General features: G+C 34.3%; 1 pseudogene; it reads left to right on the forward strand.

Moving 5' to 3' along the window:
• The first annotated feature begins 4094 nt into the window (after nt 1–4094).
• On the forward strand, nt 4095–6206 carry LOC109448486 (nucleophosmin-like; annotated as a pseudogene).
• Nucleotides 6207–6462: the final 256 nt, after the last annotated feature.

The following is a 6462-nucleotide window of genomic DNA, read 5'->3' on the forward strand; positions in this document are numbered from 1 at the left end:
TTGAATGAAAAAAATATATTTAATAAATGTTCATCATAAAAGGTCATTTTTATTTTTTCCATTTCCAATGAATAATATAAGCAAGCAATGATTTGGCAGAATAGAAAAGCTTTCTGAAACCCATGGTCAGTGAAAAACTAAATGCCACCCCAGGGTGCATCTTTATGAAAACAATTAACAAGATTTTCCCCCCTAGAATTAGATTTCTCCATTTATGGAAAATAATTCATGCAGATTCAATCTTCTGAAATATAACAGTATTTACTTAGCTATTTTCCTTAAAAGTGGTTTTAAGTCTTCAATAGAAATTTCTTGAGTCAGGAAAATTTGACTCCCCAGGGAACAGTTTAGGAAAAGAAACTCTGGAAAGCTGAGTTAAAATAATTTTGGCTCATGAAGTACACTGTGATCGTTAACTTGAAACCCTTATCACAAGGAAATCCAATATTCAAAGCAGTATTGGTAGAAAAATGAAATGAAAAGGAAGTAACACTATTTGAAGTGGATTATCAGTTAGAATTTGTCACAAGCTGAAAACAGTCCTCATTCTGAACCTTTTATTTCTTTATTTCCCCTGTAGGACTATTATATTAGCAGTTGCATTGTGGATGCAGGTTTTCTAAATTAATTGTCCCCAGTGCCAAATTATTTTCCTGGTGGTGATTTAAACTGGAGGGGAGGCATGCTAATTCTTTCTGACTACTGGAGACTACATAGAGCCTCACATTTCCTCTCTCTCTCTCATCCCTCTATCCCATCCTCACTCCCAATCCCTCCCTCATTCACAATGGACAGTTACTTTTCAGGAGTCTCTTTTCAGAGGTGACTGAGTAGAAAAAGTATGGCCAATATAAGCTTCAATCCTAAATTTATCTCCTGCAAGTTTGTGATTTTAGTAATACTTCACTTTTGACTGTTTTCTTCTCTTTTAATGGAGAATAAGAATTATTTTTTAGGACTTTTGTGAGACCTAATTGAAATAACATATATGACTCATTCTGCTTAGGTTTGGTAAGGAATAAGACTGATTACCTTTTCCTTGACATAGCAATGAGCCATGAAAAATATATCAGTAACATTACCAGGCCTCACTAAGTTCAAATACTTGTTACATGCACTTGCAATTGTGTGTGTGTATGTGTGTATATGTGCATATTTGTGTAAGTATGTATGTGTATATCTGTGTGTGTATCAGTAATTGACATCTACATATATTTCTTCATAGTACCTAGATTGTAACTTACGTGATAATAGAAATTTATCTTCATTTAATCACACCTTAATCAATGACCTTGAGCAATTCTTATCTCTTTATTTCCACATTTGTTATGCTATGATTAGAAAATCTTCCTTGCCCCTAAAGAGACGTAAGTGTAGGACATTTTAAAATGTTGAAAGAGGATTTATGATCAAAAAATAAAATGTAAGTAAAACCTACGTTTATTTCTAGCACAAGTTTTGAAACTGTTATGATTGCAGAAATGTTACGGAAGATACCAGTTGTAAGGTGTTAAACTGAAGTGGAAACATCAAGTTGATGTGTCTTATTTTTTCATTTGGGTTACAAAATTCTATTAGATTTCAATGTCAAGGCTGTATGACTTATGCTATGCTTTCAGGAATGAGAATATTTTATAAATTGTCTATGAATGTGTTCTAGACTCCACAGATAGAATTGTGAAATTGCTTACAAATACAAACTTATCTCAGCTCCACATAAACACAGTAATTGAAGAAGTCTAAAGTTAGATGGTTAAAAAACTATCTGTATGTACTCCAAACAACATTCTTTTTTTTTTTTTTTTTTTTTTTGGCCTTGAGTTACTCTTTATAGAGACAGCATTCCACCATTTCTTGATTTGAATGTAATACACTTAACGTTAATGAAACTTACTTCTTAAAAATAGATTTTAATTGTTTATGTGAACTATATATTTAAAACTTTACCAGGAAAGGTCTCCAATTAGAACATCCCCTATATTTTTAAATTGAGACATTATGGTGCAAGCCGCCACCTACTTTATTCTAGAAATTAGTTCTCTCCCAAATGTCTGTCAGTTATATCTAAGAGTCTCCATAGTGCTGTCTTAAACATTTTCCTCTAATTTATGTTTTTCTTGTGGAATATTGCCCATCTCACTTCTCTGCTCTGTTACCCACCTGTTATAAACAAGTATCTATGAAGTCATTTGGCAAAACTCCTTACTGTCTTTGCCTGTCATTAGTGTGGCACTGGCCATGCCAAGGGTAGTGACTGCAGATGCATACACAGTAGTTTCCAGTTCTCAGAGTACCCTGATGCTGCTTATTTAATTCAGTGCAGAAGTTAGAGAATGGCTTATTTTCTACCTTGACGACATAGTTTGACATATAGACATTACAGCCTCTCTCTTTATAACCAAAATATAATTACTTAATTCATGAAAACGATTTCTTTCAGTTTTTCATCTACTTTATATCCACAGATGCTTAAACCCAGTCCAATTGGTTTAAACAAAACCATGCTTCTTATCCCTCTCAGGTTTCCTCCCCCCACCACTCAGTTACTAGTTTAGGTAAATAACATGAGCAATGACAATTAGATGATAAACAATGGCTATAATAATTAATTATTTTTGCAGAAAAAATTATTGAGGAATCATGCCAAGACTTCTATTAACAATTACTAAGATCTAGTTTAAATAAATTTCCTTGGTTACCATTGGAAGTAACCAAGTACTCAATTAATCATTTAATAAAATAAAACATATGAATTCCTTAAAAATTGTTGTATTATCCATTAGTGTATTCTTTAATGATTAGAACATTCGGTAGAAATGAACTCTCACCTTGTTAAATAATTGATATCATAATTTTACTTTCCAAACCTGAGTTTTTATCTGGCTTTTTTTTTTTTTTCTAACAGCACTGCTGACATTCAGGTAACCAAGCTCAGGTTTGATCACTTCATCTTCACTAGATAGTTGAAATGAATGGTTAATTTTTTTTTTTTTTTTTCAATTCACTCTATCTCTAGAATTCACTCTTTCATTATTATTTACACTTACGTCAGGTCCTAAAGTAATCTGAAAAGGGAATTCCACTATTTTAGCCTGTCTTCAGTCATTCTAACACATTGCTGTGAGGTTGTTAACTGGAAGTTGACATTTTGGAATTTAAGGCTTTGGTTGTTAAGATCCACATGCTGACAAATTTAAAATGTGATCATTGGGTGAGGGTTGTTGAAGCAGTCGAAGAAATCATGGACCTTTAGGATGAGGTTGTTAGAGACTCCTTGGATTTTGATAACAGCTGTTCATAAGAGAAATAATATAATCAGGTTCTAGAACGGTTAGTGAAAAAGGAGTAACTTGGAAATCACGCTAGTCACACTTATGGTACTTCCACTCTACCATGTACTGAACCGTTTGTCTACATGGCTAACTTTCTTTCACAAATTGTAGTATCCTTGAGTGATGTTTTGTGTATTACTTATTATTTCAGTCTTATTTCAGCATTCATATAACTATGCCATACATAGAGCATGTATATGGACAGATTAATTGAGTGAACAATAAATGAATATTAAACATGTAGGATATTTATCTGCTCCATGCTACTCATTTTTCAGATGTGAAAGTTGAGGCCAAGAAGACAAATAAATGCGTAAGACCATCAGGCTAGAGGCAAATTGGGATTATAACTAGGTTGAATATACAACCTAGATTACCCAGGAGTTTGGGTTTACGTTGCTATCCTGGAATAATTTTTATAGCACCACTCTTATTCTTAATATTGTCCTGTATAAAATATATGGTCACCTAGTTATAACCCAGATCTCTGAGTGAAGCCTTGAAATTTGTTTCTACTCTGCCAATTATTCCTATTTTCTGAGTAAAGTATTTGAACATCTATATGACTAAAACTATATCATTAATGAATAAGGAAGCTATCCAGATTCAGGGACCTTTATCCATGTGGGTCCTTTGATAATGGTTCAAGTATATAATATGTATTTTTCCTGATGCGATTCCATCTTGCACATCTGTTCTGCTGAGCAGTAGTCATTTATGTCCATCCATCCTCTCTCCCTCCTAAGTACACGCCACCAGCCCATGGAAGGTTCAATGGACATGGACATGAGAGCCCTGATGCCCAGAACTATCTTTTCAGTTGTTAACTAAAGGCTGACAAAGATTATCACTTTCATGTGGATAATGATAAAAATGTGCACCAATTATCTTTAAGAACGGTCAGATTAGGTGTTGGTGCAAAGGATGAATTGCGCATTTTTGAAGCAGAGGCAATGAATTATGAAGGCAGTCCAGTTAAAGTAACACTGGCAACATTGAAAATGTCTGTACAGCCAAGGATTTCCCGTGAAATAACAAACACCACCTGTGGTCTTACAGTTTAAGTGTGGTTCAGGGCATGTGCATATTAGTGGACAGCACATAGTAGCTGTGGAGGAAGATGCAGAGTCAGAAGATGATGCAGAGGAGGGTGTAAAACTCCTAAGTACATCTGGAAATAGTTCTACTCCTGGAAGTGGTAGCAAGTTTCCACAAGAAAGAATAAAACTTGCTGCTGACAATGATGATTCTGCTGCTGCTGTTGACGATGACGATGATGAAGATGATGATGAGTATGATGATGAGGAAGATGAAGAAAAAGTTCCCATAAAGAAATCTGTTGGAAATATTCAAAGTGATGAAAAGCAAGGCCCTACTTAAGATGAAAAATAAATAAATGAATAAATAAATAATATGAATAATAAAATGGTAATAATTACATACCTATCAAAAATTACTTTCAATGGGAATGGATTAAATGCTCCAATCAAAAGATAGAGAGGCTGAATGGATAAGAAAGCAATGGATATATGCTGCTTACAAGAGACGTACTTCAGATCGCAAGACACACACAGATTGAAAGTAAAGAGATGGAAAAATATTTCATGAAAATGGAAACAAACAAACAAGCAAAACTCTGGGATAGTAGTACTTATACCAGACAAAATAGACTTTAAAACGAAGACTATAACAAGAGACAAAGAAGGACCTAGTAATCCCACTTCTGGGATTTATCCGAATAAATCCAAAATGCTACAACATGACAACGTGGATGGACCTAGAAGGTACTGAGCTGAGTGTAATAAGTCAGAACAGAGAAAGACAAATGCCATATGATTTCACTTATAAGTGGAATCTAAAGAACAAAATAAACAAACAAACAAAACAGAAACAAACTCATAAGTACAGAGAATATTTTGATGGTTGCCAGATGGGAGGGGGGTTGGGAGGAGTGAAAAGGGGAAGGGATTAAAAAGTGCAAATTGGTTGTGACACAGTAGTCATGGGGATATAGGGTATAGCATGAGGAATATAGTCAATAATGTAATAATTATGGTGTCAGATGGGTACTAGATTTATTGGGGTGATAGATGGGAGGACTTGTGGGCAGGGTGAAAAAAGTGAAGGGATTAAGAAATACAAATAGGTAGTTACAAAATAGTCATGGGGATGTAAAGTAAAGCATAGGGAATATAATCAATAATATGGTAATAACTATATGTAGTGCCAGGTGGTACTAGTCAGGAGGGTCGCTTCCTAAATTATATAAATGTCTAACCATTATGCTGTACACCTGAAGTTAGTATAAAATAATATTGAATGTCAACTCCAACTGAAAAATTTAAAAAAGGGGGAAAATATCAATAATATTTGATAGCGTGGTATAGTGTCAGATGGTTGCTGGACTTATCGTGGTGATCACTTCTTTAACGTAGGGAATGTAATCAATAATGTGGTAATAACTCTGTATAGTGCTAGGTGTGGGTACTGTTGAATAACTATGATGTACACCTGAAACTAATATGATATTGTATGTTAGCTATGTTTTAATAAAAATCTTAAAAAGAAGAAAATCTGTTTGAGATTTTCCAGCAAAAAATGCACAGAAATTGAACCAAAATGGAAAAGACTCAAAACCGTCAATACCAAGATCAAAAGGTCAAGAATCCTTCAAAAAAACAGGATAAAACTCTTAAAACACTGAAAGGGTCTAGTTCTGTAGAAGTCATTAAAATAAAAATGCAAGCAAGTATAGAAAAAGGTGGTTCTCTTCCCAAAGTGGAAGCCAAGTTCATCACTTATGTGAAGAATTAATTCTGGATGACTGACCAGGAGGCTATTCAAGATCTCTGGCAATGGTGGAAGTCTCTTTAAGAAGATAGTTTAAACACTTTGTTAAATTGTCCACCTTATTTCAGTTCTGTAGCAGTTGATATCTGGCTGTCCTTTTTATAATGCAGAGTGAACTTTCCCTACCATGTCTGACAAATGTTACCAGGTTCCATTGCGAAGAATGTGTTGTCCGAAATGCCAGTTTAGTTTTCAAAGATAGAACTCTCTACCCTTTGCTCAGTTTTAAGTATGTTTGGAATGTGAAGATAGGACATAGTAGTAGTGGTGGTCATACAGA

Source organism: Rhinolophus sinicus, chromosome 1, assembly GCF_057876585.1.
Source record: "Rhinolophus sinicus isolate RSI-liver-muscle chromosome 1, RSI-T2T, whole genome shotgun sequence".
Taxonomy (NCBI): domain Eukaryota; kingdom Metazoa; phylum Chordata; class Mammalia; order Chiroptera; family Rhinolophidae; genus Rhinolophus; species Rhinolophus sinicus.